Genomic DNA, 17,171 nt, shown 5'->3' with positions numbered 1-17,171 from the left:
CATTCTTGATATTAAAGATTATCACAGCCTATGGCATTATGTTAACTACTGCATCTGACTCCTTTAGATATTTTCACAACTGTGCATCCAGGCTGAGACTGACAATCAGCTTTACATATGATTATTTAAACTTTTTACCATTTGGACTCTGTAGAACTTATTCCTCCAGTTTTAATTTCTGGCCCTCAGCATTCCTACCAGCCTGCTAAAGGGTCCCTAAAAGGCCTTACTTCTATACATTGGCATGGCCTTTGCTAAGTATCAATTTTAATTATAATACCTAAGGATGAGCTAGCTACAAAATGTGCCTGAAGGCAGAAGATGAACTGAAGTGTGATTTGAGTTTATATGTTGAAGAAAGACTTACCATAAAGGTAATAATTTAATTTTGATAAAGTTGATAAAAATGTCTTCTTTTTTTAAAACACAGTAATCTAAGAGAACTCAATGTTTTAAATTATTTTTTATCTGATAGAATAAAATCATATTATATATATTTATACACTTGGAGAAGAACACTTACTTTTTTTTTATAGAAGGAGGAACTTCACTCAGTTTATTGGGTACCTGAAAATAATTTGAGTATAATTGAAAGGAGTATGACTTAAGGTATAATTAGGTACATTTTAATACTGAATGGGTATATGACATGAAATTACATTCACTCAATTTTAGCAGTAGCAGTGTGTTAAACACTGTGAAGTCTTTAATATGTATCAAGAATATATAGTTTGGACCACAGATACTTTTTCTCAATTAAATCAAATATTAACCTATATTGCCTTCAGCATTCTCAATTATTTTCCCATGAAAAACAAATAAAAATTACTTAAAATCTACATATTCTTAATGTAAAAATGTTAGTTTGAAAGCTTAGTCCTACTGACATTAATTTAAAACTTAACATTATATTGTAAAACATATTTAATATCCTACTACGGAATTGACAATTTTTTTCCTTTCCTAAAGGCCTAATTGATTATGATCTGTACCCCTTTCAGGAGAAGGGCATCTAATGTGTTTACAGGAATTGGAATCCATCCTCAGAATAATGGGGGATACATTCAACAATTATGATTGCAAGAAATCACCTACTCTGGGCTTTTTGAAATTTTTAAACAATTGATCAAGTATTTTAGACAGCATGTGATTGGAAAATGTCTGGGAAGGTCAGTGAAACATGACAAATTACAGTGAAATTCTGGTAGGTTTGTGATTCTACAATCCATCTTACAAAACCCATGTCTACAAGCAACAGAAGCCCAAGCTCATACTTATGACTAGATTTTCAAGGGAGTTGCAGCTTCTCATTGGGATTGTAATTTAGTTTAGGGGATTAAGAAAAATGCTACTTATGGAATTTTTCTTAAGATTGAATATCTCTAATTTTAACTTTCTAATTTAGCTTTCTGTGATTTTTGCATCCTGGCAGTATTTGAAACAGAAGTTTCAAGGAGAACATTTCATGCTCTGTCAAGAGAATTTCCTAAAGAGTGTCTCAAAAACAGGAAAATTAAAAGTGACATTGAATATAATTTTATTTGATACACACAATGAAAATGGGATGTAACTTTATCTAGTCAATGATACCTAGCCATAAGAATATTTTGATTCTTTGTGTTAGGAAACTATTTTCTTCTGTAAGTATTGTAACATAGTTTTCCCAACAAGAATCAAGTCTCCATTTATCTGAATAGATCTTGGCAGTAAATTGTCCAAAATATACTAAGCCCTAATTTCCAAGTTGGCATCCTTGCTGGGGAAAGAGAAGAGATAAGCGCTGCTCTGAATGAGAGTTAAAGTGGTTGGTCCTCATCTGATGGAAAGAAGTGGGAAACATGAAGAAAGGTTTTAACCCCAGAAAACTCTGATTACAGATAACAAACCATAAATTAGGACCACTATTTCGAAGCATATTTACTATGAAACTGATAAATTTCATGGTTTACAGCCCCTCATTTTCAAAGATTCTTTCTTGGTAGATATCCTATTAATGTGTTCAAACAAGTCATGTGTTCTTGTAACATTGCAAAAGTAACTCATTGGTTAAAATAGCACCAATCTACAGTTTTCTTGGGTGGTATTGGCTTAGGTATAGGCAATTTTGGGATCCAACAATAGGGACGTTGAGTTCAGATGCATTCAGTTACAGTTTAACAGGTACAATTTTGCAATTTGTGATCACTTCTATCTTTAATTAAATTGTTGCTGGCTGTCTTAGTCTAAGAATGGTTACAATATTCCATAACCTCAATATTCTGACACAGGGACTCCTGCCCAGCAGGTGAAAGAAATATGATCAAATCCTACCTTTCCAAGCACAAGTAAGTAGGTAGTGCAGGAGAAATAGGGTTTGAAATGCTTACAACTCCAAGCTGATCTTCAGAAGGTCTAAATATGAGAGCTCATATATGGAAGTAAATTATAACAATTCTAAATATTTACCTGATATTACCAAAAAATGAGCTATAAAGCTGAAAGTAACTTTCTCAACTACCAATAAGAAACAATTTTTGATTATGCTAAAGAAAAAATATTTTTTATTCTTTCAATTTATTGTTATGAAAGGGTTATCAAAGGCTGCAGCTGCAAAATATAAAAAAAAAGATATTATTATGGGGCTAGATGAGGCAGTTAAATAAAAATGTGTTGTTTTTTCATGTTTTGTGATAACTTTGATATTTGTCAGCTTTTTAAAATTTGGAATTTCATGATAAATGTTTGAAGTGAAGGATACTTCATTTACCCTGATGTCATTATTATGCCTTGCATGCCTGTATCAAAATATCTCATGTATCCCATAAATATGCGCACCTACTATGGTACCCATAGCAATTAAAAGTTTTTTAAAAAGTAAAAAAAATAAAATAAAATTTGGAATTTCAAAAAAATGTGAAATATTTTCTCTTTCTAAATAAATATTCAATGTTGTGCTTAGTCTAAGTTCTTTTGCTTATGTAGGATATTGGAAATTGTATGAGCTTCATGTTTCACAAAACCCAGATCTGCTGCTTTCTTACTGTCTTCCATGATATTTTTTGCTCTAATCTTTCTGTGACCAAATCCTACCACCCTATTGCCAACACTCCCAGAAGACCTGGGATTAGTATGAAGTTAATCTTAAATCCAAAAAAATCCATCAACTCTGCTGCAATCCATTAACAGGAAAATGTTCAGATTACAAACTGTTTTTCTCTGGGACCAGGGATGTATGATTCACTGAGGTAGATATTTGGTGTTATCCTTATCTTCGCTATCAAATCTTACCCCATTCAAAATACTAGTTCTTTCCATTGTGGATGCCTAGAATTGAGCTTAAATTATACAGATACGTTATGAAATTTTTAAATGGGTTCACAGCTGAATTCTACCAGAGGTACAAGGAGGAGCTGGTACCATTCCTTCTGAAACTATTCCAATCAATAGAAAAAGAGGGAATCCTCCCTAACTCATTTTATGAGGCCAGCATCATCCTGATACCAAAGCCTGGCGGAGACACAACAAAAAAAGAGAATTTTAGACCAATATCCTTGATGAACATTGATGCAAAAATCCTCAATAAGATACTGGCAAACAGAATCCAGCAGCACATCAAAAAGCTTATCCACCATGATCAAGTGGGCTTCATCCCTGGGATGCAAGGCTGGTTCAATATACGCAAATCAATAAATGTAATCCAGCATATAAACAGAACCAAAGACAAAAACCACATGATTATCTCAATAGATGCAGAAAAGGCCTTTGACAAAATTCAACAACCCTTCATGCTAAAAACTCTCAATAAATTAGGAATTGATGGGACGTATCTCAAAATAATAAGAGCTATTTATGACAAACCCACAGCCAATATCGTACTGAATGGGCAAAAACTGGAAGCATTCCCTTTGAAAACTGGCACAAGACAGGGATGCCCTCTCTCACCACTTCTATTCAACATAGTGTTGGAAGTTCTGGCCAGGGCAATTAGGCAGGAGAAGGAAATAAAGGGTATTCAATTAGGAAAAGAGGAAGTCAAATTGTCCTTGTTTGCAGATGACATGATAGTATATCTAGAAAACCCCATTGTCTCAGCCCAAAATCTCCTTAAGCTGATAAGCAACTTCAGCAAAGTCTCAGGATACAAAATCAATGTGCAAAAATCACAAGCATTCTTATACATCAATAACAGACAAACAGAGAGCCAAATCATGAGTGAACTCCCATTCACAATTGCTTCAAAGAGAATAAAATACCTAGGAATCCAACTTACAAGGGATGTGAAAGACCTCTTCAAGGAGAACTACAAACCACTGCTCAAGGAAATAAAAGAGGATACAAACAAATGGAAGAACATTCCATGCTCATGGGTAGGAAGAATCAATATCATGAAAATGGCCATCCTTCCCAAGGTAATTTACAGATTCAATGCCATCCCCATCAAGCTACCAATGACTTTCTTCACAGAATTGGAAAAAACTACTTTAAAGTTCATATGGAACCAAAAAAGAGCCCGCATTGTCAAGTCAATCCTAAGCCAAAAGAACAAAGCTGGAGGCATCACACTACCTGACTTCAAACTATACTACAAGGCTACAGTAACCAAAACAGCATGGTACTGGTACCAAAACAGAGATATAGATCAATGGAACAGAACAGAGCCATCAGAAATAATGCCACATATCTACAAGTATCTGATCTTTGACAAACCTGACAAAAACAAGAAATGGGGAAAGGATTCCCTATTTAATAAATGGTGCTGGGAAAACTGGCTAGCCATATGTAGAAAGCTGAAACTGGATCCCTTCCTTACACCTTATACAAAAATCAATTCAAGATGGATTAAAGACTTAAATGTTAGACCTAAAACCATAAAAACCCTAGAAGAAAACCTAGGCATTACCATTCAGGACATAGGCATGGGCAAGGACTTCATGTCTAAAACACCAAAAGCAATGGCAACAAAAGCCAAAATTGACAAATGGGATCTAATTAAACTAAAGAGCTTCTGCACAGCAAAGGAAACTACCATCAGAGTGAACAGGCAACCTACAAAATGGGAGAACATTTTTGCAACCAACTCATCTGACAAAGGGCTAATATCCAGAATCTACAATGAACTCCAACAAATTTACAAGAAAAAAACAAACAACCCCATCAAAAAGTGGGCGAAGGACATGAACAGACACTTCTCAAAAGAAGACATTTATGCAGCCAAAAAACACATGAAAAAATGCTCACCATCACTGGCCATCAGAGAAATGCAAATCAAAACCACAATGAGATACCATCTCACACCAGTTAGAATGGCAATCATTAAAAAGTCAGGAAACAACAGGTGCTGGAGAGGATGTGGAGAAATAGGAACACTTTTACACTGTTGGTGGGACTGTAAACTAGTTCAACCCTTGTGGAAGTCAGTGTGGCGATTCCTCAGGGATCTAGAACTAGAAATTCCATTCGACCCAGCCATCCCATTACTGGGTATATACCCAAAGGACTATAAATCATGCTGCTATAAAGACACATGCACACGTATGTTTATTGCCGCATTATTCACAATAGCAAAGACTTGGAACCAACCCAAATGTCCAACAATGATAGACTGGATTAAGAAAATGTGGCACATATACACCATGGAATACTATGCAGCCATAAAAAATGATGAGTTCACGTCCTTTGTAGGGACATGGATGAAACTGGAAATCATCATTCTCAGTAAACTATCGCAAGAACAAAAAACCAAACACCGCATATTCTCACTCATAGGTGGGAATTGAACAATGAGAACACATGGACACAGGAAGGGGAACATCACACTTCGGGGACTGTTGTGGGGTGGGGGGAGGGGGGAGGGATAGCATTGGGAGATATACCTAATGCTAGATGACAAGTTGGTGGGTGCAGCGCACCAGCATGGCACATGTATACATATGTAACTTACCTGCACATTGCGCACATGTACCATAAAACCTAAAGTATAATAATGATAATAATAATAATAATAAAAGAAAAAAAAATATTTACAAAAAAAAAAAAAAAAGATTCCAATATTAATCTCTAGTTTTTGCATTGTGATCAGATGATGTTGTCTGTTTTATTTACATGTCTTAGAATTTATTCAGGTCTTCCTTGACATCAATTTTGTAAAACTTCAAAAGCACACGAAAAGATGATATGTTGTCTGTTCTCAGGATACACAGTATATTTTCAGGCTACAGAGTTTTACTTCCATTAAATCTTCTATAGTAAGTAAAAAAAAATAAAATAAAATAAATTAACCCCTTACACCTTCCCTTAATTACTGTATCTATTTTAAAAGTCATTTCACAGTGGATTGTCAATGTTTCCTTTCTTAAGTGTATTAGTCTGTTCTCACACTGCTAATAAAGATATACTGGAGACTGGGTAATTTATAAAGAAAAAGAGGTTTAATGGATTCACAGTTTCACATGGCTGGAGAGGCCTCACAATCATGTCATAAGGTGAACGGAGGAGCAAAGTCATGTCTTACATGGTGGCAGGCAAGAGAGCTTGTGTATGAGAACTCCCTTTTATAAAACCATCAGATCTCATGAGACTTATTCACTATCATAAGAACAACATGGGAAAGACCCTCCCCTATGATTCAATTACCTCCCACTGGGTCCTTCCCAGGACATGTGGGAATTATGGGAGCTACAATTCAAGATGAGATTTGGGTGAGGACACAGCCAAACCATATCATCAAGCAAAAGCAATTTAAGACTATATGTTTGCATTTACTTAAAATTAAATTTTCAGAAAAATGAGGATGTTTTGAAATCCTTCTTGGGAAAATTCACTTTTTCCCTTTTTCAGTGTGCCCTACTTCCTTCCAGTAAAAAAATAATGAAGTCAGTGGTCATAGAAATCACTTGTGTGCTTCTCATATTATATATGGCTTTCTGTCTTAGATTTTAGTTACAAATCAAACTGACTAAATTTGTCAATAAGTGTGTAAACTAATTGAGGACAGAAAAGACATCTTAATTCTTTGCAAATAATAAGAGTTCAGAAATATTTATTAAGATATCAGTACAATTTCTTTGTTGCTCTTTATTGTGTAGTCATATCCAGAGTAACATGGTAATTAATTTTTGGCTACCTACAGCTGATTACATATTTACATTTGATTAGAGAAAATATTGATTTGTTTTATTGACTTATATATCTTTTATAACTTGAATCTTTATTCTAGTTTGGAATCTGTCTTTTATTTTTAAGGATTTGACATTTTTGTTTTTTAGTTATTTGATGATTTAAACATTATAAAATATGTGGAGACTTTTTTAAAAAAATAAGATAGGGAACATTATAATATATAATCCACTATCTTTCTGCCGCAAGTTTTACCATGAGAAATGATGTTTTTGTAATATTTAACTCTTTAAATATAATTTATACAAACAAATTTAGTTAGATATAGTCTTGATAAAATATTGAAAAAAGCAGTATAACATATTTAATAAGAAAATTAAAAATATTTAACTTTAAAACAACAGTTATATTAGATACTGAAAATATAATGTGATATTTCTATAGCATATTACTACCTTAGTGGCACATTTGCCAAATAAATAAGTCAATTAGACTGATGTCTTAAGAAAATCTCCCAATTGAAATGACATAATGACCACAAATTTTTACTATTTATACTAACAGACAATCAATTGGCCCTTAATCACCTTGATAAATAGCATTATAAATAGCACAAAGGAGTTCAGTTGAAAGTGACTCAGGTGATCCTTTGCATTGATATTTCTATTGTATATTTCCAGAAATTATTTGGAATTGAATAAAGGGCAGAAAATGTATTTTAACAGCTTTTGTTATGCATTTTATTAATTAATTTAAACATTTGTAACTGAACAGTTAGCACTGCCTAAACAACAAAGTCCAAATCCTTTTCCTGATTATCAAATTTCCTTCCTTCCTTCCTTCCTTCCTCCTTTTTCTTTCTTTCTCTCTCTCTTTCTCTTTCTTGCTTGCTTGCTTTCTCACTCTCTCTCTTTTTCTCTCTCTCCCCTTCCTTCCTTCCTTTCTTCCTTCCTTCCTTCCATGGCTGTAGTTACCAGAGGCTGGGAAGAATAATAATGGGATGAAGGAGAAGCGGGGATGGTTAAACAAGTACAAAAACAGTTAAAGCATAAATAACATCTAGTATTTTATAGCACAACAGGGTGACCACAGTCAATAATAATTTAATTTTACATTTTAAAATAACCAAAAGAGTATAATTAGGTTGTTTGTAACACAAAGAATAAATGCTTGAAATGATGAATAGCCATTTACCCTGATGTAGTTATTACACATTGTATGTCTATACCAAAATACCCCATATACTCCATGAATATATGCATCTACTGTCTTTCCTTCAAGCTCAGGTTTCTCTTCCTCCGTTAATACTTCCAAAAACATTTCAGCTCACTTTAATCTCTTTTCCCTTTCTGAACCTCTGAAACTTTTTAACCACTCATTACAAATTAATCTTTAAAATTCCTTATGGCTTCACATTTCTCCATGTCTGAAAGAGTACACTCAAATATTTTGCACTGTAATTACCATTTCCCCTATTTTAGCTTTCCTATATCATCTCTAGTCTATGACATCATCTAGATTTGTAGAACCCGTTTATTTTTCCCTAGTTATCCACCTTATTCACTTTATACCCTTATTGACCATATCACTTTCACAACACACTTTCATGCCCCACGTTACACAAGTACCTTGCTGCACTGATCTGATAAAAACTCCTTTGACTAACCCAATAATTGCCTTATGTATATACATAATATCTAACAAATTGATATCTTCTAGGGCAAAAATTATGTAGCCCTATAGATCAGTGCCATTGCAAATCTAGCCTTCAGCCTCATTTGAAACTTCGGTGTGCATAGAGAGTCCTTTTGTGTCTTACCTAGCTAACAATATCATTTTTTTTAATCTTCAACAATCTCTCCAGCCTTTGCATTTTTCTTAAGCCCCTTTCATAACACCCACCACAGTCACTTTCAATAGACTTTTTCCTTTTTTCTCTGACTCTAAATGAATGGGTTAAATTGAATTTATTTCATGAACTCCTTCAAATTCAAGATCCTGATAACAAAGTAAACAGGTTTGCTATGATATTCCTTCATTTCATTTAGTCCATGTGAAAAAGATACTCCATTTCCTCTTCAATTCAACCAGTTCATGTCCAGATAATGGCTTCTTTAAAATCACTGTAATCCTTCTCATCTACTAGATCTTCTTCTCTACTACTTCATTATTTTTAACATTCTACATGCTTTTTTTATACCTAAAGTCTGACCGGTCCTCTCTCCACTCATGAACAAATTTGTTATCTATATTTCTGTTCAGAGTTATAGTTCTAATCTTGTCAGTTTTTGCAGTTTCTATTCAACCAAGGGCAGATGAAAAATTTTTTTTTTAAATAATAAAAATACAAGAAAAAATATAAAAACAATACAGTATAACAATTATTTACATAATGTTCACATTGCATTAAGTGTTATTAAGTAATCTAGAGATTATTTAAAGTATACAGAGCATGCAAATATTGTTTCATTTTATATAAGGTACTTGAGCATCTTGGGTTTTGGTATTCTCAAAAGGTCCTGGAATCAATCCCCCACAAACACCAAGAAAAACAACTGTATATATAGATTTGATACATTATTGTTTGCTCAAAATTCTCAATGTCTTCTCTTTAATTTTGTTTATAACCCAAATGTCTTAGCCACACTAATCAGGCCTATCATGAGTCTAGCTTATCATTCAGCTGCCCTCAAGCCACATACCTCACATTTCTTATATACCACATATTATCTTTTATTTTGTATCTTAGTATATGTTGCTTCTTCTTCCTGGAATGCCTTTTCCCAATCTTTCCTGTGAAAATTCCCATATGTAACTTAAAGTTTGCCTGTTCTATAATATTCAACCAGACAGTTCATCTTCCAACACCCTTATCCACCAGTTTGGGTTTCACACTTTTCTTTGTGCTCCGTGGCATTGTGCTTGCTTTCTGTCTTTCGCAGTTATCTCTGCAGTGGAGGTGCAGATAGCTTCATTTACCCAAGATCACATTAGTTTGATTACAAAGGGCTTTTCCCCCAAAATTAGCTTGTTGCAAACCATCAAATGACCCCATTTATTTTCTTCTGGTTTTGCTTTAACATATAATATTTTAAAATGCTAAAGTTGTATACTCTGTCTTTAACACTGTGGGTAAAATGAATAGCACTGTTTAGCACATATTATGTCACATTTACTTTGCATGATTTGTATATTTTATTAAGCAGTAGGCATTATTGAACAAAGTACTTAGAACTATCACTCTAATTCTGGGCATAAAGAACTGGATTGAAGTGTCTATGATTTATTGGTATGTAGTGGGCAGTGAGAGCCTCCCTAAAGGAAGGTTCGAAGATTATGTTTAGATATATGGCTATAAACACAGAAAAATCTTCATCATTCATATTTTATCTCAGGTCCCAGTAGATAGTACAACTTTATTCATTTATATATTTTATATCTCCAATATATATTTATTGAGTATCCAATAGGTTCTAGGCACTGTGTTAGTTCATGGTTATATGCTGGTTAAATACTGTAGTTGTATCCAGCTGTTTGACACAGTCTTTAGTCTTACCATTTCGAGTTCAAATACAAAGTGGCAACAATACCACATATCAAATAAGGAGAAAATAAATGCTTCTGGTCTAATATAATTATTTGCAGGTGTAAGGTAGACAAAGTCAAATTCATGTCCAGCCTTGAATGATGCTAGAAGAAAAATTTCCATTAGATTTCTGCATAAGCTTTCATGTAGTCTCTATATGGATTATTAGCAGATTAGAGTCTTTATTAGCCAATGCATATCCACCTTACAGCCGAGGAACACTTGTCAGTTATTAGTAGTCTACTGGGTCAGAAAAAGTGTAGCCATTTTCTGTTTGGAAGTGAAGGAAGAAAATAACCATTTTCGAATACTTGTCATGATTCTGTCAGTGTGCTAGCCATTCTTATCTGCTATTCAATTTGATATAACAGATCTACTATTTATACTCTTACTCTCCTTCTATGAACAATGATTCAAATATTATGAAAAAAGGCATTCCCAAGGGCAAATATATAATACATGTCAGAGTTATTAATAAGATTTTAATTCAGCATAATACTCTTCCTATTACCTAGTTGTTATATGATCAACAGCACTGGTTTGAATGGGCCTTCATCTGACCAAAGACACAGCAAAGTCAAATAATTTCTTGCTAGAGATGTGGCTGTAGGGTAGTAAACCAATGAAACCAGGAATAAGCACAAGAAAGCTTGTTTGCTTTCAAGGAAATCATATTCTACAGTTAGAAAAAAATAAATTAAAATGTGAGGAACAGTCAGTATGAATATTTCAGGCCCCAGTAGATAGTACAACTGAAAAAGAATTACACTTTGAACAGAATTAATAATATCACTTAATGGAGATGTCAACGGAAAAAATTCAATAGATGAAGAAATGTGTCCATCTGATAGATTTTCATGACAAGTTGCCAGGGAGGATTATTTCAGGAAAATAATACCACACTAGATGAATTAGTGTCAAGATTTAGCTCCTCATACTTTCAGAACTATTTTGTAGGAATTTAAGCTCTCAAACCTGTCTATGAAGGTCTTATTTTCTGCCTCAGAGCAGAGACAAACTAGCACAAGATCACCTTACATGATTTTCTATCCTCCTAAAAAGTTTCATGAGAATCTTAGGCTGAACATAATCCAGAAGTGACACAAATATTTTCCTTTTGAAACTGTAGGTTTAGCTTTATTTGTTTGCCTTATCAGAACTAAACAAAAGTTAAGGCTGAAATTATTTTAAGATGTTTTTAAATGCAAATTTAAAGTATTTGTAGCTAACTTGTATTTCAAATTTGTATTAAAAACATCTTAAAATAATTCCAGTCTTAACTTATTTTTAGTTCCCATAAGGGAAACAGATCAAACATGCCCGTATACAGTTAGAAACCCTCTGTAGTCCTTCCTTGATTTAGTCATACACACATACATGGGTGTGTATTTTGTGCCAGGCTCTGAGCATGTACTAGGAATATAGAGGTACACAAAACAGACATGGTCTCTGCCTTCATGGAGTAGTAATGTAAGGGAAAAACACTTCATAATATTTAAAAAATGCTTTAAGAATGTGAGCCATCTTGGTATACAGTCTAGATAATCCTTCCAAAATATCTGCTGGCACAAACATTTTAATAAAAGATGAATTAACTTGCTGTCGGTTATTCTAAGGGGTAACTGACATGAAAGGAAATGTGACAGCTTTTTTTGCATAACTTCTGGTATTGCTATTGTGAAGAACTTATTGGAAATACAGAACAATTTGTTTATTCTCTGTAATGAGCATCTCTCAGTTTTGCTTTCCTGGTATCCATCCCTGCTATGGTCTGGTAACAACACCTGGATTTTCTGTGAGGAATTACTATTCTTTTATTGTACACAGTTTGTATGTCTATCAGTTCAGGTGCCCTGTGTTCTTTTTGCCAAGAAGCAGGCAAGAGACTAAGGCCAGAACAATTTGAGCATTTTTTTTTTTTCTGGGCATTTTGAGTCAAAGAGCATAAAAACACAGATAAGGAAAAAGTTGATTTGTCCCCTGACAGGACCCTGAAAAGTTAGGCCAATAATTCTGCAGCCTATATTCTCTTTGTAGCTCTCTTCTTTGAATTTTCTTCAGCTAAACCCTGTCCTAAGTGTTAGGGTACAATGGTGAACAAAAGAGATGTGATCTTTGCTCTGACAGTGCTTAAAACACAGTGGGGAGGCTAGACATTTATCAAATAATCAAAGAAATAAAATAGTTGCAAATTGAGATTAAATAAAGGCCAGAAAAAGATTAAGATTGAGTATAAATGAGGTGTTCTTTTTAGTTAGTATCATGGAGGGTGTAAGCCCCTCCTCATCTCTCTTACTTCGAGGGAATTCTAAGATTAATTGAGAATTATAGTTTAATTTGGTTTATGTAGGTAAATACACATGAACTCACACAGAAAACCCCAAGAAACCAAACAGAGCCAGCAGCCTCCATCGATAATATTTGTTTGTTCTATCTGAGGCATATGTGGTACAAACAAAAGTGTTTTTTTTTTTTAAATTCAGTAGAATACTAACATCATCAAAACTAAAATGATATGAATCAAAAAGGTGAAGCAATTATAATACTGTTAAACTTGTATGGAATAAATATAAGGCACTCAACACTTCACATTATGTACTTAAAGTATAGGTAGCTAAGAGATAATTGAATATCACATGAAGGTAAACCATCTGCCTTAATGATTGTGGTAGATATTGCCTCACAGTTGAAACTTTTCTATGAAAGTCTTATATTTCTTTTGGGAGAAAGACAGTCATGTTGTATTTCTCTTTATAAATCATTTTCCATGACTCAAAAAGCAAAATCAAAACAAAGAAAACCAAAAAAGTCATTATCAAAAATAAATTTGCCAGAAGACTGAAAATATAAATTTAAGTAAACAAAGGTAAGAATCAAGGTTGAATAGTTAGTTATTTACAGGTTAACTCTTCTCCCCATATAACATTCATGCAACTGAAAACAGCAAATATTATAACTATACTTAATCCTGTAAATTTTTAAATTTCTTATTTGGTTAAAAATATGTATAGGTGAACCCATTATCTAATTTATGGATTTAAAATATTTCTTATTAATCACAAAATGTAATTCTAATAAAATATTATAAATATTAGCAATAATCTTAATCAACAGCAGTAACCCAAATCCAAGGAAGAAATGGAAATAATGATTGGCAACATAAAAACAAGAGTTAGAATTTCGCACGATTCTTGGCCTTGTATCCTGGTGTTGTGACCCAGCTCATAGGTGTTCACTGCTGATGTCATGGTTCATCCACTAAACTGCATTGTCACTGTTTCCCAGAAGATGGGCATCAACAGGAATGGGGACCTGCTCTGACCCCAGCTCAGAAATAAATTCAATTCCAAAGAATGACCACACCCTCTTCAGCAGAAGGTAAACAAAATTTAGTGTTTTTGATTAGGAAGTCCTTGTTCTCGATTACTGAGAAGAATCAACCTTTAAAGAATATAATTAATTTAGTTGTCAGTAGAGAATCCAAGGAACCACCACAAAGACTTCCTTTTCTTGGCTAAAGTCTGGGTGATGCCTTAAAACGTATTGAGCAACTAAAATTAGCAAATAAACTAGACATGTTTTTTACAGTGGGAGGCAGTTCTGTTTATAAGGAATCCATGAATTAAGAGACCACTTTAAACTATTTGTGGCATGGATCATGCAGGACTTTCAAAGTGACACTTTTTTTCCCCTAGAAGATGATTTAGAGAAATATAAAATTCTCCCAGAATACCCACAAGGGGTTGTCTCTGATGTGAAGGAGGAGAAAGGCGTTAAGTACAAATTTGAAGTATATGAAAAGAATGATTAATATAAAAGCGTTTCCTGATTTATTTCAAGTTGTTCTCCCTTTCTGTAAAATCTTATATATTGTTACATTAGAAAAAAAAGATTTTGTTGACTTTAGATCTATGAATTATTATTTCCAAGCAGCACTTTTTTTATTCCCCGTTAATCTTAATTAGACTATATCAAATACCATTTATAAAACATTCTTGCTGTAACTGTCTAAGTGCCTCTCTAAGGCCAAACTGTCTCCAGCACCTGCTGCGGAGAGATGCCATTTCACACTCATCACATGTGACACGTTCACCAGTCCTTGACATTGTCAGGTTTTTAAATGTTCGCAGTATTTATTAAAGGTGAAGATGCACATACCCTTAAAAAAAAGAGTTAGATTACATAAGCTTGTTTTCTGACTCCTGCTATACATACTTGCACCTGTTTGTCATCATTACTTTTTCACCCCCTTTTGGAAAATATGTTTTAAAATTTTGAAAAAAAATCTTAATTATTAATTATAAAATTTTCCCAGGTTATCCATCAAAAGACACTTATGAATTCTATATGAAGTTTGCCAGTTACTGAAACATGGTACACCTCAGATGACTTCCTGATTTTAATTTTATATTTAAAGATGTACAAATAAGTATCTTTTTGTGACCTAGATTTGCAACTCATTTTATCTTAATATTATAGACATATTTTTCTGTTTTTTTTTCTTTTTTTTTTTTGGTTTTTAATAATCAACATAGTTGAAATGGATAGATATGGGATTTTAGCCCCCAAGATTTTCTACATATTCAAATTTGATCTAACCCCTTTTAAGTTCTAAACATACTTCAGGCATATCTAAATGGTTAAAACAATTTATAAAAAATATTATTTAACTTTTCTTATTAAAACTTATTGGCCGGACGTGGTGGCTCACGCCTGTAATCCCAGCACTTTGGGAGGCCAAGGCGGGTGGATCACGAGGTCAGGAAATCAAGACCATCCTGGCTAACACGGTGAAACTCCATCTCTACTGAAATACAAAAAAAAAAATTAGCCCGGCGTGGTGGCGCGCTCTTGTAGTCCTACCTGCTCTGGAGGCTGAGGGAGGGGAATCGCTTGAACCCCGGAGGTGGAGGTTGCAGTGAGCCGAGAACGTGCCACTGCACTCCAGCCTGGCGACAGAGCAAGACTCCGTCTCAAAAAAAAAAAAAAAAAAAACTTATTACAGTGAATTACACAATGATTTGAAATAATTATAGTACTCACTGTTGTAACCTGTCTTTACATTTCATTAAATACTTTGATAAAACATGAGTTTTAGAAGAGGAAGAGCCTTTTGTTTTTAAGGATATGTCACAATTTATTTACCCAATCCTATTTAATGGAGCATTTTATTTGTTTTCCATCTTTCTTTACTATGTAGATTTGCAAGAAACATTTTAATAAAAATTTTTTTTTGCATCTAAGTCTTTGGTTATTTTTAAATGATTAGTAATTGGAATTAATACTATTGGATTTGTGCTGTATAATTTGGGATTTTAGAACACATTTTATTGTTTACTTTCATTTTTTGCTATATATCTTTACTTTCAAACAGAATTGCTTTCATAAAATGTGTAACCATATTTTCAACAATTATTTAAATAATGATTGCATTACCTGTCCTTTCAGACTGCAAGTTTTCATTCTGGAGTTTTGTGGTGATTATTTCACATTTATTTTTTAATTGAATGAAGTGAATGTTATTCATCCTAAGCCCTCTGGTATTACAAGGTAGTTGGGGAGAGGTCAGTTTGACTGTTTTCCCCCCTAACCTCTCCATTATCTTCTCTTGTTTAACAAAGCAGAAAGGAAACCTAAGAACAAGCAACAGTTTTCTTAATGAAAAAAATATTTGCTCTCTGGGCTTACACAGTATATAATTTTTAACTTATAGTTAAATAATTTTAATAGAATTTACTTGAGAATTTATCTTTTCTGAGTTTTGTAATATGTGAAGGACTCTTTTAGATGTATAGAATTTTCTCTTTAGCAGAGAAAATTAGCTTTCTACCAAATATACTTATTATTTTTATTCTATTTGTTTACACATTGTCCTCAAGATTACGTATGAAAACTATTGGGGCCAGGCGCAGTGGCTTACTCCTGTAATCCCAGCACTTTGGCAGGCTGAGGCGGGTGAATCATGAGGTCAGGAGTTGGAGACCAGCCTGGCTAATATGGTGAAACTCCGTCTGTACTAAAATTACAAAAAATTATCTGGGCGTAGTGGCAGGCACCTGTATCCCAGCTACTCGGGAGGCTGGGGCAGGAGAATCGCTGGAACCTGGGAGGCAGAGGTTGCAGTGAGCCAAGATCGCGCTACTGCACTCCAGCCCTGGAAACAGAGTGAGACTCCGTCTCAAACAAAACAAAACAAAACAAACAATCAAACAAAACCAACATAACTCTATTAGATTTTTTCCTTGTCTTCATAACTATCACCTTTAACTGTTTTCATCTATTTGATATTTCTCTAAATCTCTTGACCATATTTATTCCCAAATTATTTGGCTTTCTATAGTCCATTTCTACCTTTACTAGTACAAAAGGAGTTTTTTTTTTTTGTTTTTTGCATTGTGTCATTATAATCTGTGGTTCCTTGTAATATTTCTAACTTTATTTACCTTTTTAAAAGTCTCATCTCAGTAAAAAATTATTACCCTTTCTTTTA

At 33.7% G+C, this 17,171-nt stretch overlaps 1 pseudogene; it reads left to right on the top strand.

Annotated features, from left to right (window-relative positions):
- The first annotated feature begins 13,927 nt into the window (after nt 1–13,927).
- Nucleotides 13,928–14,492, top strand: LOC100437753 (dihydrofolate reductase-like; annotated as a pseudogene).
- Nucleotides 14,493–17,171: the final 2,679 nt, after the last annotated feature.

This window comes from Pongo abelii, chromosome 5, assembly GCF_028885655.2.
Source record: "Pongo abelii isolate AG06213 chromosome 5, NHGRI_mPonAbe1-v2.0_pri, whole genome shotgun sequence".
Lineage (NCBI taxonomy): Eukaryota > Metazoa > Chordata > Mammalia > Primates > Hominidae > Pongo > Pongo abelii.
Note: the sequence above shows the minus strand (reverse complement) of the source record. Positions and strands in the feature narration are given on the sequence as shown.